The sequence below is a fragment of the Passer domesticus genome, chromosome 1 (genome assembly GCF_036417665.1).
Source record: "Passer domesticus isolate bPasDom1 chromosome 1, bPasDom1.hap1, whole genome shotgun sequence".
NCBI lineage: Eukaryota > Metazoa > Chordata > Aves > Passeriformes > Passeridae > Passer > Passer domesticus.
The window spans coordinates 119566044-119592929 of NC_087474.1; the positions used below are offsets into that span (position 1 = coordinate 119566044).

The 26886-nt window shown below is 39.7% G+C and overlaps 1 protein-coding gene and 1 long non-coding RNA gene across 3 annotated transcripts in view; one reads left to right on the top strand and one right to left on the bottom strand.

Moving 5' to 3' along the window:
- The window catches only part of SPIDR (scaffold protein involved in DNA repair), a 193696-nt gene that overhangs the window by 136198 nt on the left and 30612 nt on the right, over positions 1–26886 (top strand). The window lies entirely within an intron of this gene.
- On the bottom strand, positions 1523–21958 carry LOC135278869 (uncharacterized). Its single transcript, XR_010346257.1, has 3 exons — positions 21826–21958; positions 7041–7145; positions 1523–2458 (listed from the first exon to the last, which is right to left on the bottom strand). It is a non-coding gene; the product is annotated as an uncharacterized LOC135278869 (long non-coding RNA).

A 26886-nucleotide genomic window follows, 5' to 3' on the forward strand; every position in this document is an offset into this window, starting at 1 on the left:
ATGTGTACAAGGAGAAGGGGGAGAATTCAAAGCAAAAAGAGGTGTCACATCTGGCTTAGAGGTTGCAATTTCAGCAAATCAATGAATTGCAATCAGATAATTTATTTTTAAATGCTTGCAAGGGTTGCACCTCATAGGATAATCTCTGTATGCTAGATTTAGGAAAGTCCTCCATGGACAAATGGGTTACATTCTGTGATTTGTTTGATTCCTGCTGAATTTGGGGGTGATCTGCCTGGTTGCAGTTGCTGTTTGGGTAGTCAGAAGAAATTAAATCAGAAGAAATTAAAAAGTCAGGTATTGAATAAAACCACGAGAAAGAAGAATCAGGGTATTTGGAAATAAGATTTATTTTTTTTTTAGATAAACGTACTTTTGATCAACCTTGTGCACAAACAGATTTCCATTATAAAAATGAAAATGAAAAATAAAAGCTAGGAATGATTCCTATTGATTCAGACTTGTGGCTAGCCTAGCATATTGGACAGCAAGCCAACATGCCTGGCCTCCCTGCAAACACCTGAAGAATTTGTCTCTGTCTGAGGTCACCTGCTGAAATCCATAAAAGCAGATTGTGGAAAAGTAACTGCTTTCACAATAAAACCATTTTAACAGAGCAGATAAACAATCCAGTACTCAAATAATAATGAAGATTCCGTGTATGCACAGTGTGGATTGATACAAATTGCTGATTGTTGTAGCACTTCAGTATCCTGATGTTTTGGTCTCATTTGCAATCCTTAGTTCAGTAGTCAAATAATAATGAAGATTTTGTGTATGCACAGTGTGGATTGATACAAATTGCTGATTGTTGTAGCACTTCAGTATCCTGATGTTTTGGTCTCAATTTGCAGCCCTTAGTTCCATGGAGTAGAAACACATGGGTTTTTTTTCCTTTTCTCTATATGTCCTGGATAAACCTGTCTCTTTCCTTTTTTTTTTTTTCCCTGCAACTTAGTTTTGTATTTGACACAATAAAAACGTAAGTACTGTAGTAAGTTTTGAGAGTGTGCAGAAGTCCCGGGTATGAAGTGTTCAATTCTGTGTATGTCATTGCCTGTGTTTTTTATTATAACTGAGTCTGCGGCAGCACAGCAAAGTGCAACACAGGGGTATAAGGTAAAGTCGAGCTGCGTTCGGTGCAGACCGACACTTTTCTGTCCGTGGCTCAGTCCCTGGGTGAACAGGCGTTTCCTGCCTTTATCCCAGCGTTCCCTGGAAGGCCGGGGCTCGGGGTGGCTGAGGGCAGGCGTGGTGAGTGCCAGTCCCCTGCATCCCCTGCACACGCTGTTCGGTAAACAGCAGCCGGAGCGGGCTGGTTCGGAGCAGCGCGTTCATTCACACAGCCCTCTTGGAAAGCGCTGCCCTTGCGCAGCCCTGACGTACGGGCTGCGGGGAGCGGAGAAGGCAGTATTTATGTTTTCATTAATGCTTTTTATAGCTGCGAGCCAGCTGTAGCTAGTTAGCGTTAGCCTAGGACATCTATTAGCGTGCAGACCTCTTACGCAGGATAAAGGGCTTCTGATGGAAACAGAGTTGTTACTCATGGTACTCCCGGCTGCGTGTTTACATGAAGGCTGTTTGTGCTGACATAGGATATATATATATATATATTAGAACAGCATGCACCTTTCTAGCGAGCAAGCTTTCCAGGATTCAAGAGGATTTTGCATAAAAACTTCTAGTGTAGCAAATGCTGAGATTTGCACCTTTAAATGGCATATTGCTTGTTTAAGAACTGTTCTATTTAAATAATGCTCTGAAGATGCGAAAATTATTTGGTGTTTAGCTTTTAGGATATATTGTGAATAAGCAGCATTTCTGCAAGTCTTGAACACACCAGTTTGGACTGTCAAAATTTTTGCTATGAATGATGTAAGTGGCTGGCAGTAGCACAGGGTGAATTGGACCTAAGGGTCTGGTCTACAGAAATTGATGGCTCAGCTATCCTTCAATGGTTTCTCCCAGTTTTTGCTTTTACGATTCTTTTCCCCCCTCTTCTTCTGGAAGCCAGTTAGTCAGGAGGATATTTAAAAGTACATAACAAAAGCGACTATGAAAAAGAGAATGAGGAAGGCACGAGTTTTGTTTTTAGAGCTCCAGTATGACAAGCACGGTCTCTGGTATTTGCATCAATAAAACAATTTCCTTTCCTGGTCAGTCAGTGTTCCACTTACAATTCTGACACCTCCATTCATCCAGGCAACCACAGAGATACTTAATGAAAAGTAGGAAATGTTGTCTGTACTCTGCTTTGCATTTCTGTAGAAGGTGTGGAATGAACTTAGTGCTTTCTCACAGATAATTTAGTCCTGCTAATAGTTAAAGCTTTGGAATGGAAAGTTTCAGCACTGACTTCCCTCTCAAGTAGTTTTCTTCTTCTGAAAGTAGATTTTACTGAAGACCATCATCTCTATTCCTCTTCTTCCCAGGTCTTTTGGGTTACCTGCAGTGTGTTCTACAGAGAGAAAAGATTCCTTCCATTGTAAAGCGATCTGAGCATGAATTTCCACTCCTTTTATCTTTGTCACTGTCCCACCAGTTGTCAGTGATGAACTCTTTTCAGTCAAGGGGAATTCAAAAAGTTCTGTGAAAAGTTTTGTTTGCCTCTTTAAGCCTAACCTCATGAAAGTGTTGATTACATCAGCCATCATCATGTCAGAATTATACCTTTATGGTTCACAAAAAGAAGCTTTGTAGTGCTATTCTTTTACATCTGCACAACAGAATCTGTGTGTGAAACTGCTGAGTAGCCCCACATGCCAGTGTAAACTCACATGGTTGAGCTATTGTCTTACCTAGACAAAAAGTCGGGTTATCTCCCAAAATTGAATCACTTCTAATCTTCCGTTCAGATAAATTTCCTCCACCCATCCATTTAGGTACACCACCCTTAATGATCCACTTGAGAAGAATGTGACAGGCTCTTGAGAGCCCTGTGAGGCTGTGGAAGCGCAGCTCATGAATTATGTGTGTTAGGCACTACAGCCTTAACCTCAAAACACAGGTGGGAAAACTTATGTCGGCAGTATCTAGACTTCCCTACAGATCGTGTCTGTAGATTTGGTTCTCTTTTGCCTTTACAAATGCGGATAAGGCACAGTTCGTTCTAATTTCAAAGTCAGCTGGTCTTTTGAGGACCAGAAGGATAATTTCTTACTCGGCAAATTCAAGCTTTGATGTGCTCACATTCTTCCTTCTAATGCAAACCAGCAAAATTGTGCTGGAATGTTTTGCTCCATTCGTTAAATCTGCTGTAAACTTGTTCGGTGTGATCTGATAGAAAACACTTCTGATCATTTTTGCTATTCTGCTAAATGTTTCCTAAGTGTTAGGGTTTTTATGCAGAAGGAAATGACCTATGCAGTGTCATCACATGCTGGCCCTTGGGCTTGTTTTGGACTTACTGTTCTGCCATTCAGGGTCCTTGCTCATTTGTTCCTCATGCTCTTGTGACTTAAAGGAAAACCTCTGCGCAAGAACTTAGTTGGAGGAATGTGGATAATTGGGAAAAGCAGTTTTATCCAACCAAGTTTTCCCACAAAGATGGCTGGGATAACCAGCACTGTGCTGCTAGCTTTGGGTGATGTGGTCACAGATCATTGTGCCAGATACTGTATAGGCCCTGTAGCCTAAAAAGCAGCATCTTTCTCCTCCAAATATTTGGCAAAGGTATTTCTAGTGCTTTCTCAAAGTTCATACTTCTGTGTCGTCTGTCTAAACACAGCCAAATTTAACATAGCTAGATCCTGACTGCCCAGTCCTTTCCCTGAGTCAGTTGCCAGTTGTCTTTAATATTTGTTGTGTTATACAGCTAGTTTTTCCAACAAGCAAAGAACATGTGTTTGAGGGCAAGGAGGCATTTTTAACCATGGCAAGACACCTGTTTACAGCATGGATATTCATAGTCTAGGATAGTGCATAATTAGGTCCTGTAACACAAAGCGAAATAATTTTTACTAAATCTGGTAGGAGATTTTTCACTTATTTTTGGATGGATTTTTCTGATTGCTTGAGGACGGTCTTTTTCTTGTGTGTTCTGTCCATAGGATCCTAATGAGGCACATGATATGTGGGAGGCATGGATAAGAGAGAGATAAAGCTGTAATTTCTGTCATCAGGCAGTACTGGGTTGACAACTACTAATTTTATCTAATCTATTCACCATATACCTTACTCCTTATGCTGAGTAATTGCCAGAAACTCCCTTCTTTGGCCCCTTTGCAAAACATTTAATGCATATTTTCTCTCTCTGTATGTGTCTGTATTGTCTTAGTGTATTTAATATCTGAGAAATAATTGTTTTGCCTGCTTGGAAAAAAGAAATTATTGTCTTGGGGTTCAGATGTACAAATGGAATGGATGCTGAAGAAGAGGGGAGCTTTAAGGAGGTATTGGAATTGGAGACCTTGTTGGTGTGTTTTGGAAATCCATCTGTACACAGTACAACTCTCTACAGTAAAGATAAGACAACAGAAAAAATTAACTGTGATTTCTGTAGATTGTCTACATGGCCTGTTGTTCTTCACACACACACACACACACACACACACACATTTGTTCCATCCATCTGCTGAAATTTGCTAAAAGCATGTGAGCAGTCTAAGCAAACTGCTGCATGTCTGATATGCCCAGTGTGATGGGGCATGAACCTGGTTAAGGTTTTTAGACATTCTGTTGTAATTGGTACACGTGCCTATGGAAAAAGAAAAGATTATTCATATGGTGCTATTTACCAGTAACAATTTTTCATTTCTGTTTTTATTTGGAAGTGCTGAGTTAAGATTTCAGATTAGTCTGAATTGATGGTCTCTGCTAAGATTAAAGTTACAGTGTCTGTAAACCAATTGTCACTTCATGGTTTAACACGGAAAACTGTCAAATAGAAATGTTTTATATACCAATGACAGACAATCTCTGAACTACTCCCTTACTCCCTTTGCCCCCTACCCCCCAGTTATCAGTGACCTCTTAACTACCAGTTTCCTTCACCAGTTGAGTCCCATTTTCTCAATCACACACTTTTAAAATCTAAAAACTCAGATGTGTTTTTTTTCTCAGCAGTACTTCTAGTGTGAGTCTTTTCTCGCAATTAGTCAGGCTCACGGGTTTTCTTCATCCTATTGTGAAAAAAATGTTGGCTGACCAGTCTTTTCCAAGCGAGGAAGGAGGAGGGAAGGCAAGATTGGAGGAGCATTTCCATACTGGGCACTTTAGGTTAAGCATGAATGTACAGAAAGGTGTTGAAATCTTGGGAGAAGCTGTAGGCAGTAAGTGAGAGTGATGGTCTTGTTGGGCAGCTTCCCATGGGAGTTGGCAGGATGGTGATTGGTAAAAGATGTGTAGGGTTAATTCTTTTAATGAGCAAGCGCTCAACTACTCTTACAGTCACTGGCTCTCCTGGCTTGTGTCTGCTAAATTATCCTGCAGGGAAGTGGGAAAATTAAAAATAAATCCAAACCAAGCCCTTTTTATTATGAAATTATTACCATTTTCATTTTCAACATAATTAGTTCTGAAAACTCAGAACCTTAAACCTATGGCTGCCACTCCCTTCCTCCACTGCCCCAGCAATGCAGAAAAATGCAGATAATCACAATTTCCTTCTTTGCTGAGGCTTACCTGTATGCAGAATTCTGGAGGAGATGAATGCCAAATACGTGGGGTGCACATTAAAACTCTGGTAATTTCCCACAGTAAAACTATTTTCTTATGCTCATCTGAAGGAATTTTAGTTTAGCTAGGGATTAGTAACAGAAACTTGTTCAGTGATATCTTGTCTGGTATTTTTCCCACCAAATGATCCTGAATTACCTTTCATCTTCTGCTCTTGGTCTGGGGACTAAGAGTTCTCTACTCATCTTCTTAGCAGCAGCACTCAGTGGGTGTCACACACTTCCTGATAAATCCCTCTGCTTCTGAGAGAGGGAAGAAAGGGAAGACCACCAGAAGGCAGACCTCCTGCTTGTGGAGAAGGCAGGAATGCCGGTGCTGTAGGGGAGTGCAGCAGAGGGGATGTTTGGGTGGGGGCCAGGGTGGCCATGGGGAAACGTGACCCCACGGGAGCCTGCTGTGCTGGCAGGGCTGAGCGAGTGTGCAGGCACAGAGCGGGAGCCCAGAAAACATGTGGCTCCTGCTGTTGCTGAACCCCATGCTGCCAAGTCTCCATGGAGGCCTCCAGTGTGGGTTCAGTAGCTTCTGGCAGCCAGGGGCTCTCTGCATTGCTCATTTGTCCTTTGGCTAGAGCTTGCGAAGCACAGCTCCATCAACTGCTTATCACATGCTCTGCTCCTGTCCCCGAAGCTCTCCAGTAGCACATGCCCTTTCTCCTTTCCCCTACTTTGTGCAGCACTGCTTAGCGTATGACCTGCTATTTCAGAGCACCCTCCGGTTTGCTTGGCTTCTTGCGGCATGTAAATGCACTCCCTTCCCAAAGAGCTGAGAATCTCTTCTTTTTAAGACCTGACAATTAAGGTGATTACAAAATAGCTTGAGGGAGAATGAATTCAAGTTACATCACTGGGACCATGCAATGTCTCAGCAAAGACTAGTTCAGCTCACAGTGGAGTGTGTTTGAAAGCATGTGTAGTGTTTGTGAGCTGGAAACAGCCCCTGCCTGTAGGTAGCCTGATATTTTTCCACTATGAAAAATTCTTGTGACCTTTTATTTGCAAAGCTGTTTCAACTCCATTGTTTGCTGTGGACGTTTGATGTTCAGAGGGGAATGCCCTCGAGGTGGGAAAATGCCTTGTTTTCCTTGGCAGCGGCTACTGCTGACTCTACCATGGAAACAGTTGGGGTTGGAAAGGGAGGAGCGGGAGGGAGATAAAGGATAGACTTTCCTCCTCCAGCCTGAGAGGTTCGTGCCACCCCAAGCAGGAAATATTTCAAGATGCAGGACAGAGAGCTGAAGTAAAGCTGTTCCCAAGCCATCCTCCCAGGCAGGGCATAAGCCACACTGTTCCATAAACCACTGTTCCACTGTCAGGGCATCACATGGTATTTCCATATGCGTGAAGCAACAGGTGGGTGGCACTTACCTGTAGCCTGTCCTGAGGCTGACAGAATTCCTCTCTCTTATCCAGCAGTGGGACTCAAATGTCCCCTGATTCAAACAGTACTGGTCTGCTGAAGCTGTGGGCCTGCTAATACAAACAGACATTCTCTAACCATATGTTGAGAGACACAGGTGCAAAACACTCAAAAGAGATGTAATACCGGATTTCTGCAGAATATATATGTGTACTGAAAATGGAATGTGTCGTCTGTTGATTTCAGAGTACTTAACCTTATCACCTTCAGATTATAAACAGGAAGGTTTGGTAAGTTTCATCTATATCTGCTTGTGAATTATTAAAAAAACCCCAGCAATCCACAAGAACACAACTTAGGATGTGTGTGGGCTTATATATATGTTTATATGAATGAATGTTACATATAAATTCTGTGTTTACTCTTTCTAGGCCCATGTTTTTCTCCCAGAGCAGCACAGCCTGTTGCACTTTTGATTTTTTGGATCAGGCTGTTCTTTCCATTTTCTGCTGCTTTATCAGCCATGAATTTCTGTTTTCTCAGCACAAACTCAACATCTCTATACTAGTTTGCAGCCAGTATATATTTATTAATGGACTTTAAAATCTTACTTTTCTCTGTCTCTTTCCCCTGCTCGGTGTTATACAATAGAAAGAGATGAATATTGCTAAATAGTTACTATTTGTTTGCAGAATTGATGTGGCATGTAAAGCAAATAATTACACATACAAGTAGTACTGGTACTCACAGCTATTTCTCCTGCATACGCACATGAGGGATTTACACACTTGTAAGGTCATATTTTGCTTACATAAATGATCTTATCTTCTTGCACCCTGTGCCATGTGGCATTCCAAACATTGCAGGGAACATGAAAAATGTCAGTGGTATATACAAATCATTTCAGCGTATGGCATACACTATAGACCAGTTGCAAAGCATGTAGAATAAGGCAGTACAGTCATTAGAATTTTATTCAGGAATTTGTATTTCTTTTGATTGTTTCACGTTTAAAGTAGTTTGTTCATTCAGGGTGAATAAAAGTTTTCTCCAGATAATTAAAGTGAGTTGGGCTGAGGAGGTGCTTCCCTGAAAGGAGCTGAGAAATAAAAAGAACCCCCAAAAAGTAGCATTGGAAGAGGGAAGAGAGTCAAGGAATGTTGGGCAATGTGGGACAACATTTTAAGTAGTTCTGCTAGAACTGCTACACTGCAGGAGTCACTGACACTCACCCCAAGGTGAGACCAGAAGGACCAGCATCTCCTGTTCACACTGTGCGGAAAACATAGAGAGAGAGAACACTCTGATTCTTGGATCTCATACAGGAAAATAAATCCCAGAATGTGTTAATCTGGGGGGAGTGGGAAAGGGAGGATGGCAAGGAGATGTGGGAAAAGAAGAGGAGGAGATGAACATTCATCTTATTTATTGTGGCTGTAAAGGTGTGCCTAGGGTATGTTGATGAGGATTGGATTAGGTGGTAATTGAGTAACAATTAATTAATCAGATAATCATTAATTCTGACCAGATAATGAGGGAGGGTAGGAGAAACCTGTGTGTTTAAACAAAGGTGGTTTTAGTTGGGGGTGGAGGGAGGGGGGAAAGTGGACATTGCCATCTTTGTCAAGAAATCCTTCAAACACCAATTTAGCCCTTTTTTTCATAGTGGAATGATCCAAGATTTGGCCCTGCTTCCTTTTTGTCCCATCATCTCCTCTCTTAGAGGCTGTATGTGCCTTCATTGCTGAAGTCTGTGCGTTGCTGGGATTTTCCCACTGTAGACACACATCTCTCCATGTTACTCTCCTAAGTTGATACAAACCACTGGCAAAAAGTAATTCTTAATAAGTAACTGAACCCTCTCGTTAATAAAAGAACATTTTAAGCTTATCTAGATATGTTACAAGTGAAGGGGAGAAGTGACAATACTTTTCTCTTATTTAAAAGTGGCAGTACTTTTCTCTCATTTAAAAAAACCCAAGAAATAAACTCTTTAACATGTAGGGGTTTTAAGTCTTGATTGTATTATCAGAGTCTTTTTACTTTCTTCATATTTTTGCTTCCTGTAACTCTGCTGAAAAATCTTGTTGTTACTGACAGAATGACAAAATACAGGAATTGAGGTAATTGAATTAAGGGAATACTGAAAAAAAACCCCAGATAATTCAGTTTCTCCTGCTTTAAAGACTTACAGACAGCTTCTTACTTTAAGTTAGTGTAATATAATAATATTAAGCATTTCTGAAGGTATTTAAAACTGTCTGGTGAATGTTTTAAACAAGCTGAGAAAAAATTGCCAATAGCTTCTTGGCACAGTCTTAGATTGCCTTTCTAAAAGAGAGGTTAGGTAAGAAACAGAGGAAAGATACTGCCATTTGAATACTTGAAGTCATGATTCATTTAATGCTTTAAATAAATACGGGATTTTTAACTAGCCTATGTTTATTTAGGTCCAGATTATTATTTATGAGTTGCTTGACATTCCAAAAACCAGGGAACAAAAGACTCTTTATATATAATTTTTAAAGGTGTGGCAATCAGGTAGGATTATCTCTTTTACCATGTCATAATATCTTGATTCTTTGTTAGGGCATTTTACCTTTTCATTGTTTCCTAGAATAAATGTAGTAAGCAACATACAAATAATATTTTAATTTTTAAAGTATTACTTAATTTGACTGTATTTTAGATATATTAGACAGCCGTTAATATAGTTCTGAAATTTTCAATAAAATGAAGTAGAATACAGCATTTTATCCCTCATGAGTAAGAAACTGGAATTACTACACCAACTTTTTTAATGAATATGATTAATATTTGAAGTCACATGACTAATAATACCAGCTGATAAATACTCCCAGTTTCACTGACAGGCAGCAGCTTAACTAGTGAACAGCCAAAGATGTACGATACAGGAGGTTTTCAAGAAGGATCAGTTATTTAGCATAGCTCAGTTCCCAGGGAAAAATAGTTTATTCTCTTCCTGTCAGTCTTGTTTTTCAATAATTTTGTCATCTCCTCAAAGGCCAAGTTCTATGACATCTTTATGCATAACTGTGGTGACACACCGTGCTGTGAAACTAATTCTGCTAAATATCTGCTGCCTGTTCCTTTGGAAGATTAAATCTTTGGTGTATTGTTCCATGCGACATCTGAGAAGCGAAATTTGCTTTATTGTTACTGACTTCTCCTTTCCTGGTGTGACACCATTAAGGTGGTACCACAAAGAGAACTCTTCTAGATATTTGCATGACATTTCAGGAAAACATACGCCTGAGGTTTTGTTATACTGATGTTGCCCCAGATCATGTTTGAGCTACATTGGGGAGTTTATAGGAAATTGCATCAAATACTGGAAGTACTAATAAAACCTTGGCCCTACCACAATTGTGATAAAATTTTGAAAATCAAACTCATCTTTGCATGCTGACTGGAAGGAGCTACCAGGTTGCTCTTAAAGATTTGCCCATTTAGTGCAAACTTTTTGGACTTTGGTCTTGACAATTAGTGAGGGATTAGGAGAGGAACACCTTGCCTAAGAAGCTAGGAGCCATGCATCATTTTATAGATACAAGGAAGAGGAGGCAATCTTCTGTATTTTCCACAGCTAAGAATCACATAAAGTTTATAGTGCAGCAAGGGTGGTGTGTGTGCCATTGAATTTTCTCCAGGGAAAGTTTGTATCTGATTTGGTCAGAGGAAGAAGAGAGCTTTAATATCCCTGGTCCATGTACAGTCAGGCCAGCAAGTTCCTGCTTGTGGAGTTAGCATAAGGTTCAGCTCTCTGTACACACTGATCAAAACACATCTGATCTAGGTGTTCCTAGGTGTTCCTGTGGATTTCTCAGATAAATGAGTTGTAGTGCCAAGGGCTAAAGCCAGCAGAAATTGCAGTGTCCACTCAAGCCTCAGACCCCTCTACAGGATGTCTTCTTTCACTGGGGTGAATAAACTGTGTTTTATATTTGTTTAAAATTCTGAAATGTTCTGCAAGCAGAACATGTTTCATATTTAGAAAGAAAATATTCAGACGTCTTCATCATTCCAAGAGTTCTTTGGAGTAAGAGCATTTAAAATACTGTCTCATAAACTGAATTGCAGCAAACAGCTCTCAAAGGCTACTGGAGTTCAGTGAGAGGTTTGGGAAGTGACCAATAGTTCTGTATTACATCAGGTGGTGTAATAAGTACCCTTATCTTGTAAGTATTTTCACTTCTTCTGTAATGCTAAATCTAGGTACAAGTGTATGTAAGTGACTGTGACCTCCATATGATGGGCTGGACTATTTGGATATCCATTTCACATATGGATAATGCTATTCCAATCTGAAGATGAATGTAGTAGGAGCTTGTGGATTCTAAATGGCAGAGAATTGGTAACTCAAGAGTAAAAGCCCCAAGTGCTTGTCAGAAATAAGCATTGATACTTCATTTGCTTTGCTGAATTTTGATAGCTAAAGACCACCTTTAGCATTTTGTGCAGGAGTTGTTTTTATTTTTATTTTGTCTGCTACCTTTGTGAAAGGAAATATTTAATAATTTTTTCCCATAAATGTTTACCCGTAGTTCTCCCAAATTAAGACTGTCTCACTCTACAGGAATGTGAACTAAAAACCAAATAAAGCTTGTAGGCTTCACAACACGGTCACTCGTGCCAATGCTCCGGCCTGTGCTTAATGATGACCCAAAGTCTGACAGTTTATATCCATTTAGTTCTTTCAAAACAGCAAACATGATTTCTTTTCCTTTTTTCCCCTCTCTCTTTATATCAGCAAGAAAATTTGCTGGGTTTGTCACTATCTCCTTAACTAGGTACTATTTTGGTCATTATGGAAAAATAAATTAATTTTAATTCCTACAAGTACGAAGTGATAAAGCAAAGGAAACAATGTTCATAACAGTCTATTTTACCAGCTGATCTGCCTCAGTCCAAGGAAAGGAAATGCTAAAGCAAATATGTTCATTTGAACATCATAATTTCTCACTCCAATGTATTTCAAGAGTTGCACATGTCACTGAAGGATCTTGAAACAATTATTTAAATAAAACTGATTTACAGGTAGAATAGAAAAAAATCACTACAGTGGTGCATTAAATGGAATCCACATTTGAATGTTTAGGTAAGTTGAATAAATTCCGTAAACTATACGGAAGGTACATAAGAAGGAATATGAGTCAGAAGTGTAGCTGGCAGTTTGACACAGATTGAAATTTGAGTTTGAAAGCCTGAACTTCACTTTTGAAGTCTGTTTTACGTATTCGGTGTTAGTGAACTGATTCTGCTGGAGAAATTAGATTATGTGTTTGTGCTTTTGTAGCATACAGTCATAAATGCACATTGGCAAACGGAAAAGACTAAATGGACTTTAAAATATGCAAAAAAGTAAACTTTTTAATAGAGTTTTAAACATGTTTTCCATTAGACTGACTTTCAGTGATTTTGAAGTGTTTCTGCTGGTCCTGCTAGGTTAAGCTTACATTTTTAAATTTGCCTTCCTCTGCTGCAGTTATAAAATTAAGATGCAATATTGTTTCTAATGTTACATTGTGTGCTATCATTTGTGTAAATATTTTGTGTAAAAATTATTTTTACAAGTGTAATTCTTGCAAGAATAACAATCCCCCCAGTCTGTGGGGATTCATACCAATATTTCCATCAAAACCAAGCCAAAAGACGAATGCTTCAGGCAGGAGGATTGTGATGGGCCTTCAACCAGTGGCAGAAAGCCCATTTGTTTTTATGCTTCATCTTAGGCGTGACAGAACTGTGATCTCTCATTGGGAAATCCATGCTAAATTATTGTCTCTCTCTCTAATCTGCTTTGAAATTAATCTGACTCCATGTCTATCTCCCCCAATTTCCTCACCCCAGTGAGCTGTCTTTTTGCCACTACATGCCAGGGTGCCCATTCAGATGAGCTGGGACAGCTGTTTGTGATGCTAAGTCAGCAAATTGATAGCAAAAAAGCCCAGAATCATAAAATGGTTTGGATTGAAAGGACCTTTAAAGGCCTTTGAGGCCTTGCCTTGACCAAAGACATATTTAACTAGATCAGGTGTTTCAGAACCCCATCCAACCTGACCTGGAATTTTTCTGGGAATGTGGCATCTACCACTTGTATGGAACACCTGTTGCAGTGTTTCACCACCCTCTTTGTAAAAAAAAAAAAAAAAAAAAAAAATCTTTCATATATCTGGTTTCTTTTAATTTAAAACCATTACCCATTTTCCTACCACAACAAAACCACTTGAAAAATTTGTTCCCATCTTTCTTATAAGCCCCATTTAAATGTTCAAAGGCAGTAAGGTCTTCCCAGAATCTTCCCTTACCCAGGCTGTTCAATCCCAGTTGTCTCAGCAGCCTGTGCTCATAGGAGAGGTGTTCCAGCCCTATGGTCATTTTTGTAGCCCTCCTATGGAGCTGCTCCAACAGGTCTCATGTCTTTCCTGTGCTGGAAACTCCAGAGCTGGATGTAGTACTGCAGGTAAATAACTTTATTTTTGCATCTGAAATTTGTTATGGCAAATTAATTCCCTGATGTGATTTATTGTGCTGTCTCGACTTGGTTTTGCCATCACAGTTACGAGGGAGGAGAGGCGACAGCTTAAAACTGTGGAATCGGTGGTGTAGGGCAGAAAAACCTTCATCTGGTTTCTCTACTTTCTGACATGAAACTGGTTTTTAGTTTTTGAATGCTAAATCTGTGGAATTTTGAGTTTGTGGATGCTAACCTCATTGTTGATACCACCTTGAAAATATTCAAGTCTGAAAGTTCAGTATGTATGCATATATTTTTTTCCCTCCACGGATGTGTATATGCATCTACATTTGCGTAAGGAAAAATGTTTAGTTTAAAATTTTGCTGTTCTTGTACATCTTGAAAAACACAGAATTTTATGATTTTACAGAAAAATCCTTCAGTGGACATAATTTCAAGTTGCAGAAGACAAAAATTATTTTGAAATCTACAGAGCACTCAAATGCATGCCATGGGAAGTTGGATATTTTCGTAGTTGAATCTGGTCATTAAAAAGTTTAGTTTGTGGGGAAGTGTAGGTGGAGATGTTAATATTTCTTTCATTACTCAACTAGAAATTTAAAAACAATGTGAAAAGTTTCCTGTGTCCTGAGATTGCCTATGTTAAATTTCAGTCTTTTAATAAAACAATCTTATACAAAGCAAGTAGAACGTGGAAGTTCATTTTGTCTGTTTGTAAGCAGACCAATTATTCTGACTCTGAGCATTTCAAAGTCTGATTTCTCTTCTCTTTGAGCAGTTTTACTTAGATTAATACAGCCTTGAGTCATCAGAGATAGTAGATGTTGTTCTTTCTTTTCACATGGCAGTCTTCTGTGTCTTACCCCTGCAAACTGACCTCATCACAGATCACTGTAATTTGACTGGATTAAAGAGAGGTGTTGGGAAGGACTTGGAAAGACAAAGGAAGAGCATTCCTTGACTTTGGCTTTTGTCAGGGCTGTATTTCAGGAAAACTTCTAACTAAAACCTGTTGAGGTGCAAAGTTTGTATGAAAGTTTCTTACTGTAAGTGAAAATGCTACTACAGTGTGAAAAATAATATTCTTGTTTTCTGGGAGCATCATTTTGTGTGCAGCTGTGGTAAGATTCCAAGCTGGTTTTATGTGTTGTGTAAATACCTGGTATGTTATTTCTGCCCCATGTAGGCTTCAGATAACTTATTTGAAAATACTGATGATTTAATTGTTTTTAAATTTAATGCTACTCAAATCAACCTGCAGATAAGAAAACTAGAAAGCATTTAATATCCAAAGGATGCATTTCCCTCTTATTCCATTTCACCAACTGTGTTCTGAAATGGTGCAATGTGGTGAAATGGTGTGTGTGAAATGGTCCCTTCTGCAACTGCAGATACCCAAAGTTTGAACCGCTTCTTAACTCCTAAGCAGTGGTCACTGTTAGGCAATCTTTTCTGGCACCTTTAATAAACTGAGTCAGTAGAAGAAGAGGATCATTGTGGTAATTATCATAATATAGCAGTTATAACAGTAGTTTCCATTTGTGTGTTTCTAAACCTGAATAAATAACACCTTGTAGGTGCTGTTGAAGTAGACAAATTGTCCCTGTTGTTCTTCAGGTAGGCAAAAATACAGGTGGTGAGGATGGTGCTTTTCCCAAGAGTGTCTTTCCAGGCCATCACCAGCACCCTCTATCTAGTTGTTGCAGTAGTTGTTTGGAAATTATGAGTTGTTCCTATGACCTCATTTTGGAATAATTTCAGTGTTTCCCTCTGGCACCTGGTGGCTGCATGCTTTCTTACTAAGGTTTATAAGCGCTGACACTAGAGAAGCTACCCGGAGCTCCCAAGACAAATCTGCATCCATGCCTTGAGATTTCTCTTCCCCTGTTGTTGACTTGTGCATGTGGAACAGAAAGAACTACTGTTCACTTTCTTTTCCCACCCTGCTCACCATAATCTTTTGTAAACTGGTCTTTTCTAGCTAGAAAACAGTATTGCCTACTGAGAAGCTGTAACTGACTTGTACAAAACATTCTTGCCACTTGGTCAGTCAAATGTTATTCACTTAGCTGTATTTACAATGTTGACTGGTCCCAGCTCCTACCACTTAATAATAACAATTTTATAACAATTCAAAATTATAATATAAAATGTACAAAGAATACACTGTTTATGTAAGGGTTTTAATACATTAACACACCAGCTGTAGGAATAAAGCTAGTGTTCTAGTGTGGAATGAAAAAATGAGGAATACTGGGAATCTTTCACTGATACCTCATATTAAAATTTGGGTTCAGTAGGTAAACAAAGGTCAGTATATGCAGCAGTGAAAAGTACATGCAGTATAGTAGACTGGGGAGAAGGGGGAATGAATGGGGAAAGACAGAGTTATGAATTCAAATTAAACCACTGTAGGATGAAATTAAATGTGCTTTTGGTGTTTTATCCAAATCAGATGATACCACATTTTTTCATTCTACAAGAACATAAATTTTAGTTTGTGCTGTAGATAAATAACTTCTTGGTCAAGAAAGGAATGTCTGTGGTGAATTAAACTTCCATGCAAATTGAAAACTATTCAAAACCTAGTTCTGTGTGTGAAACATTTTATATTTTGTGGGACTGCTATTAAAAAACCTATTAACCAGCTTAGAAAAACAGTGAAATATGGTTCATGCCTGTTGCAATTTTAAAATTAAAATTATTGATAATGATACATCCCAATGGGTTAGGTACAGGTTGTAGTTATCTTTCCTCCAAGAAAATTCTCTAGAGTGTTTCTTCCCCTTTTCACTGGAAATGCATGTTAAACACTTTTGGAAACCATAGGTGCAGTTACACTGTAAAATCCAGATCAGATCCTGCAGCTGCTGTTGGGAGTCAGCACTGCCTCAAGCCTAGCAGAATCCAGGTAGAAAAAGGTAATGGAGGAGGTTGGAATAAGCTCCTTTTCTTAGGGAGGTTCATGATCCTCACTGGGCTTCTCCACTGACTTCCTTCAAACACCCAGTGGTGCCCAGCCCACTACCTTTGTTTCAGGTGCATATGAAGGCAGAATGCAGTTTTCATGTTACCTTTTTCAGGATAAGGGCCTGAACCCCACCGTGGCAGCCCCCCAGGAGGACAGCTATAGCCATGTTCAGTCTCCAGGAATGGCACCAGCCTCTTGTTTTTTCCATAAAGGATGCAGGCTTTTTTGGGTTTTCTTTCTAAGGTTAAAGATTACCGTCTTTCCCCACTAGGTTTCTACTTTCCCTAAGCTGTAACAGACTTCTTTTAACAATCAAGAAGAGATATAAACTCAGAAATGTGCTTTTATATTGTGTAAGTTCCAAAATTTAAAATTGACATGCAAGAGAGGTTTGCAGCTTTTTTACAGCTTTCCCTAGGGCTTTTCTTCTGCTTAAGAGAAAAGTTTTGTGTTTTCAGGGTTTAACCCCAGATTGCAACTAAGCCCCACACAGCCACACACTCCATCCCTCAGCAGTGGGATGGCAGAGAGAATCAGAAGAGTAAAAATAAGAAAACTCGTGGTTTGAGATGAAAACACTTTAACCTTAACTTAAGGTAAAGCAAAAGCTGCTCATGCATCAAAGGAAAATTGGGAATACATTCACCCTTTCCCATTGGCAGGCAGTTGTTCAGCCATCACCAGGAAAATTTGGCTTCATTGTGGGTGATGGTGACTTGGCAAGACAAATGTCATTGTGAGTGTTCTCCACTCTTTCTCCTTGTTCTCCACTCTTTCTCCTTAGCATGATGCTGTATAATATGGGATATTCCTTTTATTGGCTGGGGTCATCTATCCCCCCCCAGCTCCTTATGCACCCCAGCTTCCTCAGTGGTGGGCTGGGACGAGGAGCAGAAAAGGTCTTGACTGTGCAAGCTCTGCTCATCAATAACTAAAACATCCCTGTGTTATCAACATGCTTCCAGCACAAATCCAAACCACAGACCCATACCAGCTACTGTGAATAAAATTAACTTTACCCAAGCCAAACCCAGCACATAAGCTCAAATGTATTTCTACAGCTATTGTTAGAGAAGAAGGGGAAATAAATCTTTATGTTACATTTCTGTCTCTCACTGTTCAGCATTGCTTTTACTTACGGGCATACTGGATAATTACTCTTTGGTGTGCTGAATAAATACGTTTTGTCAAAACAAAGCCTTGAAAGTTAATGAATAGTTACTGCATTAGAGGTTTGAAAAATATTTCTAGGAAAAATGGTTGGGAATTTTTCAAAGAAATAATTTTCTGTCAGATCAACTTGTAAAATAATGGAAACTTCTTATGAAGAGCTTGTACAAGCAAATGAAAAGTTGTGAAATTGCTGAAATGGTATGTTTTGAAACAATGCCATTTTCCTACTCTGAAACCACTTGTTTAGAAATTCCACTTTGGTTAGGGTTTTTTAAAATTGGTAAAGCAAAATGCTTAAATTGATCCAAGTGGAATTCACTTACAATGTTTTCATTTGTTGTGTTCTTGTCTTGTTGATATTTTCACACTTCTTGCAGCAGTGGAGTTTAGGAAATATGTTTTGAAAGTGGGTGATCAGAAAGATCACATTTTTAAAAAATGTCGGCATTTTGTCTCATATTTTTGAGAGTATTGTTTGAAGGTTTTGTCAATTTTGTTTTAGCATATTTCAATATTTAAATTTAGGGGTTTTTTATGCTTCACCTTAGGAGTACATGAGTTATGTAGTGTCACAGTGATCCAAAACCACAGGTTTCTCACATTACCTGGCAGTGGAGGGAGAGAACACCATGGACAGCATGTCCCATGACAACAGGCAAAGCATGAAAATACGGCCTATATTTATTTAAATTTTGGTATTTTCATATGCTGGTGGCTCTCTGCATCCTATAATCACATGTTCAGTAGGAAGGAAGCCCCTTAAAGCAACCTCCAGACCTCCCTCTAATAGTTCCTGAATGCTTTGCTCTGGGGATGAGGGTGGAGCCAGGCTGGAGGACCAGCCTCACAGCCTGGTTTGACACCCTTCTGCACAAAGAGATCCTACTCAAGCGAAGAGCCTGGAAGGGATAAATGCAACTGCTAAGTTGCTGACAGTACTCAGAAAATACAAATACCAACCCTTATTGCCTGTGGTTTAGAAGGGTAAGCAGCAGAGACTGATGATTAAACGGCGACACCAAAGCTTTGATCTGCTTTTGGACACTGGTGCTCCAGTGAAGATCAGGGCGTGTGCCCTGATCTCAGGTGCTCTGCAGGCACAGAGAATTCCCTGTCCTAAAGTCTTCTCCGTGCAGTACCCTCAAGACTTAATTAGAGAAGGAATGTGTGACAGGAAAAAGAGGAGAAGACAGCAAATGTGACAATACAGGACAGTATCAACAGGAAACCGCATGTTTTAAAGACAAAAGTTATCTTGTTATCTTGGCTGTGATGTTGTATCTCCTGCTGGCCTGAAATGGGTGACAGCTCAGGAAAATCCAAATGTTTAGCAGTCTGTCCCTTAAAGTCTGTGCTGAATCACATCAGAGGCTGCAACACCACCAGCATGGTGGTAGCTGAACAATGTGTTATTGTTAATAGTCTTTTGGATAAGACACAAACCCAGAATCTTAACCACAGAATATTAAATCACCTCTTTTGGCATGAATAGATAGGCTTACTAAGGGCCCTAATCCAGTTCTAATTTACGTTATTATCTTTTCTGTCTCTAAATACTTCCTGTAGTTTTGATTAGATTCGGTCCTGTTCTCTTCTTTTCCTTGGAATATACATGATGAGAACAAACTATTCTATACTGATATTTGAATAGGTTCTTATTTTCAGGACTGTTTTTTGCACTGGGAAGTGAAAAAAAGGAATCAAATATACCATGCAGATAGTTTCTCAGTATTTGATCAGGGTTATTATATCAAATCCAGTGTAATTACTGATTATGCCATTACAATTAAATAGTATTCCACATGCATGAGATATAAAATATAGACTATCATCTATACAAGGTGATTGAGATTAAGGTGCTCTGGCAGAGACTTTATTTTAGAACACTTCTCAGTAGCCCACATAATATTTGAAATCTTACACATCTGAAGATAACCAAAGTGCTCAAAGAAGTAAGTGAGAGGTTCTCTGTGCCTTTTTTAAAATTATCCAATTAAATGCCATCAAAAAACAATCAAACAAAAAAACCCCCAAACAAACAAACAAAAAAAACTCCATTCAAACAAAAAGGAGACAATATGGTAAATTTATTATTTTTTTAATGTACAGTGTGCTCTATTCCAAGTTCTGATTCCTGCTAAAAATGATTCCTTGAAATTACAACAAAATTTATGTGTGGTGCTTATAAAATTACTTCAGTGTTTGATCCTTGATCGGTGTTCAGTTTAGATGGTTTTAAAGAGAACCGTGGAATTTGCATGAAAGATGGAATGAAATCAAGATGGAGGAATGTAACTGATGCTGCCCAGATATTTTCTCTGCCTGCTATACAGTGTGAAATAAATCTCACTGAAATCAATGGAAAGGTGTTAATTTGAGTGAGCTTTAGATAATGGCCCAAACCTACTGCTTATGTAAAAGTCATTTATAAAGTTTTGTTTGATCTGTGACTGAAATGGGATTTCTCATTTTGCAAAGTTCAGATAAAATCTTAAAATGGCAAATAAATTTTATTTTTCATTTTCAAATTGGAAGAACTGCTGAATGTTTCTTTCAGCAGGGCTTGTTGTGTCCATCATTTCTTATATAAAGAACCCCTGTGTATCTGGGGAAAGTGCTCCTTCAGAAATACTTGTAGGTCATCCATGGGATAATTCTAGTGTTACCACAGACTGGCAATTCCCCCACCAATCCCTAACTTAAAGAGATATGGAGAACAGCAAGGGGTAAGAAAGGAAGCAGAAAAGAGGTGATACCAGAGAACACTTCCTCCTCGTCTTTGTCTCCTTCGCCTTCCACATTTTCTTCCTGATGTTGTGTCATCTCCTAATGATCTGCAGTTGATTCATCTCTCATGCACATTCCTTTTGGATGATCCATTCCCTCCTGAAGGAACGTGTGATGGTGGTCAACCACCACAGGCTCAGACACAAGGGTCTTTTTTGTGCATGGATTACAACTGCACCCGAAATGATTTAGTTTTATTGCTTTCTTTTCCTATGCCCAAGAGATTCCCAAAAAGTAGAGACAGTGCGACCACCACATTCTTCTCTGGCTTCCCAAGAGAGAGTTTTGCCAAAGACTGTTGCCTCTTCCCTGCAGTCCTGCAGCCAGTACCCACCCTGCCAGAGCTGCATCACCTTGGTGCAAGCTGGATCCTTCACAGATAGGGCTGGGGACTGTCCATCAATCTGGGGACAAATTTGGCAGGCCAAAGCCACGGTGATGAGGGGACAACCAGGCTGTTCTTGTGCAGGTGCTGCCCTGGGAGGGTGGGGGTTAAATGACAGGGTGCAGCTGGAGCAAGATGAAGTGCTCAGCAGCAGTCCTGTCCTACCAATACTGGCTCTTCCAGTCTTCCCTGGAGGCCATGGTGGGCTGAGTGGTGGATTGAGGGAACAGTCCTGAGGCTGCTCCTCTGGGGTTCTGGCCCCAGTCACTGATAGCTGCTTCCCCAGCGTGCCTCCCTTCTGCAGTGGGAAATAGCTCTGCTTTTTCCTGCTCTGTCACATTAGAGCTCACCAGAGTAAATTCAGCAACTGTTGCAAAAGATTTAGAGATAAATACAAACTAAATTAAGTACTCAAGGGGGAAAAAAAACCCCAAGAAAAATCAAAAAATTTTGCTTATAAAATGTTTCTTTTAAGAATCTGAAAATCAGACTTTCACTCATGTGAATTTACATTTTTGCACTTCATGACATACTTTGCACAGAAAACACAGGATCTCAAGAGCTTGCAAGATGAGTAAAAATAAAATAAGGAAATATTTTTCTTCTCCTCTTACAGTTTTTCAAATAATGTATTTTTTTTTTATTATTATTATTATTATTATTATTATAAATAGCTAAATCAACAAACTTTACTGAGCAGGGATGTTAAGCACACTTTCATTGTTGACTTTCAGAACTATTTAAACTCTTGAGTGCTAAAAATTAAAATTCCCTCTGGGAAATCTTGTAGCTTTCAGTGGACTGGGTTGAAGTCCCCAATAAGAAGTAGTTAATAGGTAGACTGTGTTGACTCCAGCAAAACAACATAATCAATTCCAGCTGCTTTTCTGATTAATCACCCTTATGATTGGAAGTCAGAGACACCATGAATTTGCACAGTAAGCATATATTTTGAAAAGGAGGATAACAGTTTGTTACCTTAGTTGCAGCCAATTAGTCTGATTCCTCTTTTTTCACCACTCAGAGAAAACCTGGGACCAGCCATCCCCCTGCTCAGTAGCTGATCTCTGCTCCCCAGGCACCCTGTGCTCCAGTGGCAAAGACAACAAATACCCTGATTTTCTTTTCCTTTTTTTTTTTTTTTTTTTTTTTTTTTTTTTTTTTTTTGGTTTTCCAGTTTTGGTTGTTCTTTTCAGAAACGGAATAGTTAAAAGGGATGAATAGAACATTCTGTTTGGGACTTGAGTTTTCCAAAATAAAATATGTAAGTGAGGGAAAGGTTTCATTCAGTTTTGGCATCGCTTTGTTAAGCCAGTTTAAGCCAAGAAAGATTGTTATTCCACAGTGTTTGCTGATAGTAGAAAGTTTACATATCAAACTGCTTTTTTTTTTCTAGGGGAAAGAAAAAATCTGTATGAATTTAAGGGACTGATCTCTTATTTGCTTTGCAGAAGAGATTGTTCTGTTAACAACTCATCAGAAAGAAAAAAAAAAAAGATAAACAGGATTAACTGTTTACTTTAAGTGAGCTGAAGTCGGGTTGTTTTTCCGAAGAAGAACACAATGTACTGTTGTATCTGGTTTCCAGAGTGGTGTTTATCATAATTCCTCCTGCAGTGGTTGGTAGAGTGCTGGGAAGGCTCTCCGCCCACTCGCAGCTCGCTCCCTTTCCCTCTCCCATTGAGGCCTCCGGCCAGGACTGCGAGATGGAGAGGGCTGTCCTGTGTGATCTTTACTGCCTGACATGAGCTGACATTGACCGAGAATAAAATAACAGGGGCCGTTTCCTAGAACTCTCAGTGGACTGCTGAGAACTGCTACCATAACTCTTGTAAACACACGGCACACACACAAACACGCTCCCTCTGCCTCATTTAGAAACACACCTAGGACAGGCAGCCACTCACACGGGCTGGAGGAAAACAGCATGAGTGGAAAACACCACCGGCAGGCCCTGCGAGAAGGCAGAAAATGGCCTTTCTGCTGGGTAGGGAGCCCTGGCAAGCCTGCACTTCTGCTTTTCTTCTTGGCTCTTTGCTCTGCCCTTGATTTTTGATGAATGTTATACTTTTCTGCTAGTTCAGTGGGATGATGTGGCACTGACGCAGCAGAGTGTCTTATTTAATACAGCCACAACTGTGTAAGAAATCCTGCAGGGTTGCTGTGTTTCATTCACCTTTCACATGCCATAGGAAGTGCATGAGCAGTGCTATACTACCAAGAATGTGATTTAGGATCATCTGTGCCTGCTGAAATGGGCAGGGTTTTTTTTAAATACTCACTGCATGTTGATTTTTTGTTTTTAAAATAAAATCTTCCAGGATCCCATTCATGGTTCTCTGTGGTTCAGAAGTAAATCTGGTGAATCCACAAACAATACAGTCTTGAAAGATAAGGGACCCCAGCACCGCTGCTGCTGTGTTCTTGCTTCATTCCAGATGCTGTAAACCCTCACTGTGGGCTCTGCAGGGCAAGTTGAGAGTTCTCTGAGTCTTGTAGTGTGAAAGAAATGAGTTGATACTGGAAGGAAGCCCTTCCTCTCTAGATATACACATACATATATATAGCCTCCTCCCCGAACTCAAATGGCATCTAGCACACATAATAGGCTTTGTGGACCAGCCCTCCCAGATACAATCGTGTTATTCAGCTATTGCTTTCAGATCACTCTTTGAAGACAGGACTTCTATTCTGATTTTTACGTATAAGGAACTGAGGCGTGGAGGAAACACAGCGCAGCAAAGATGATGTGAAACGCTGCCAGAACCAGCAACTGAATGCTGATTTTCTTGGAAAGGAGGGTGCTGAGCACCTTGCAAGAAAAGATCTTTTTGGCAGCACCCCACCAACTGTTGGAATTCTTGGATGCCAAAACAATAATTACAAAGTCTTGAGATTAAAAAAATAAACAAAGAACCCCTCCTCAGATTCATAGATAAGTACTTGAAATGACTGGGTGGTAATTACTTGTTATATTTGGAACACAATCTTTCTATTGGACATCATCCATAAGAAAGACTTGCAGTTTTCAACTGAGCCTGTGAGTTTCTTAAATATACATTTTTACTCTTGATTGGTGAATTGTGGCATGCAGGAAAATAATATTTTTTCTGAATTGTGTACTGAAATAAACAAGGGGTTGTGATGGGATTCCATGCTGAAGTAATGGTACGCTGAAGAACCTGAGGAGGGTGTGCATCATTATTTTTCTTACCAACTACAATTAACAGCACAGTGAGTGAAACATGCTGGGGTGATCTCATGTGCTTGCTTTTTTGTTACCACGCAAAATTGGTTCTATTTGCATAGCAATCTGTATGGAATGGATCTTAGCAGAAGGTCCATGAATTATGTCCCACGGGAGGTTGAGATCCCGGGGGATCTGGAGGGAGGAAGGCCTTACTGCTCCATTGTGGCCTAGCCTTTATACAAACTTTTAGGCAATACTTAGAAAGTTATTTTTCCTTAACTCTCTGTGTCTTCCAAACCAGCTATCACTATAAAAATTGACTTACATGGCATCATTACTTTGGATCTGAACTATAAATGTAGAACAACTTCAGTATTCGTTTTTGAATCAGACATAAGCTATCCATGATATTGAAAATATTTTTCAAATGCAACTTTGTAACAGTTTGAAATTACAGCTTAGGCTCTATATCATGTCTGAGTGAATGTTAGGAATGTCTTTTTATGGTTTTAAATGTTTTGTTTACTTTTGAGAAAAATTCCATGTACAAATAAAACACACACATCAGCAGTTTCATTCAAAAGTGCACTTAGAGACAGTGTCAGATGGAGAGTCTAAAAAGTTCACGTGGTGTCACATGAAAACTTCGTATAAGAAATGGTTTTTGCAGAAAAAAAAAATTGTCACATGTAAAGCTGTGGTTGTCATGAGAAGTACAAAAAGCTGGCTTTCGTGCTACACCAATTCCTGACAAGTTGCATGTAGCTCCCACCAGGCAGGTGGTGTTCCATGTTTTGAGTGGGAACATTTGCAGTGCTGTGCAGCCCTGTTCTCTACGAGCACGCTGCAGTTAAAAGGTAGCTCTGCTGACACGCTTGGCTCGTGCAGGTCTCTTCCTACGCACAAAAGCTGTTTCCCACAGAAGTGCTGCTTCTTCAGGCCACAGGCAGAAAATAGTAGGTGGAAGGATTAACATGAATGAAGAAATGGAAAAAGCAATCAGCAGGCAGGGGATCAGGAAAGAGCTTGTGGAAGTGGTATTTGATTTTCCAGTTTGTGTTGAACTATGTGATGATTCAAGGAAGTGAATAAAAATAAGCAAGAGTTATCTTATAACTTTCACTCGATTTTTTAACATATGTATAAAAATTGTAATGAGAGCAAGGAAAATCAAAAATGGGGGACTTGGTATAGTTACTGTAGTGAGTATTTGCAAGTGTGTTACAGAAATCCTCTGTTAGGAGGTGTCTGCAAAAATAAAAGTTTCCTTTCCTGAGACCAGAGAGGCCTCTGCAACATATTTTCTATTTGAGATGCTGAGATAAGACTAGGTCATTTCCCTGGTGATACTCCAATCAAATCTGCAGTTTCCACCAATACTTCTGCCAGGTCCAGCACTCCAGAACTGCCTTTTTCTTTCTTTCCTTTTGGGCCCTTCCACAGTTGCCAAATAAAAACATGCATGATCACAAACTACTTTTCAGTAAAAAGTGCTGTACTTTTCACTAGTTTTAAACCTCCAATTTTCAAAGCAAATTATCACTGTTTTGTTCATGTCAGTGCTTCAAACCAGAGCATCAGGCTGGGTGCTAGAAATGTCTGTATTTGGACCAGGATTTTTCCTCCAGCTTAACATTCCCCTTATAAACTGGAAACAATGGTGCTTGTGTTTTCCTCTGTACCTTTGTGCCTCTGCAACCTATGCAGAGAAGGAGATAGTTACCATCATTGTTGATTTGTATTTGTAGCATTCAGTCTACACTTGTGTTCTGTAGAGCTTCACTCACTTTTTATTGACACCAAATGGTATGGATTTTAAGCAGAAAACTCTAAATCTTTTGTCTCTCCAAAGAAGACTGCAGTGGGTACATTTTCTTTTGAAAGGGAGTGTGAAGGAACTTATTATATGATTTTAATAAATACTAGTGTTGAATAGGATTATAGTATATAATATATAAATAATAGTGTTAAATTAAATTAAAGTAATATAATAGTGTTAAATAGAGAAATGTTAGGGCTGAAAGGGGGAAGATGGACAGTTGTCCCTGTGCTTTGAGTTTGATTTTTCAATTACTATATGGATATGGTGAATGCAAGGAGTTCATAAGCTAGGGATAAATTAAACCCAGCTAGGGTGGTGTCCTGCAGGTTACAATTTGAATCTGAGCCATATTAGCAGGAGTTAATCAGCTCCACCTTGAGACTTGACCAGACAAGTTGCTGGATTGGAGTTGTGTAGGTAGTGTTGTGCCTCTGGTGATGCAGGGAGAGGGGGTTTTGTTTGTGTGTGTTTATGTACGTGTGCTCTATGCCTCTGCTAGGACCGCACCTCACAGAGATAAGCAGTCCTTCTGACAAACAAAGCAGCAGCAGCTGTCTCATGGATGGTGAAGATAAAGAATGAGCAAATATCAGAGCTAATACAAGTCAATTCGTTTTCAGGCATTTTCCCATTCCCCCCTTTCCCTCCCAAAGAAGGAGCAGCTAAGGAGGTCTGTGCAAAGTTCTGCAAAGGTGGTGGTGTTTGCCTGGCTGTGCTGCTCCTCATGCTGTACTGCACAGCTTAGCTGTCATGGAGAAGAGCTGCCCTGGGCCACACAATTGTCCTCCTACCCAAGGCTAAAACAATTACTTGTTGGTTGAGATCTGCTCATGACAAATTTCTGCTGTTTGTTTTCCCGAGACTCAGTAAAGGCAGTGTCTGTGTAATCAGTCTGCTCTGGCCTCCCTGAGCTCTCATCTCCTCTCCAGGCAGATCTTCCTTTTCTTATTCTTGTCCCCTAGCTGCTGAGGAGGCTGGAGGTGACCAAAAATGGAGAAGGTTTTCATCGCCCTTACCTCTGCAGAAA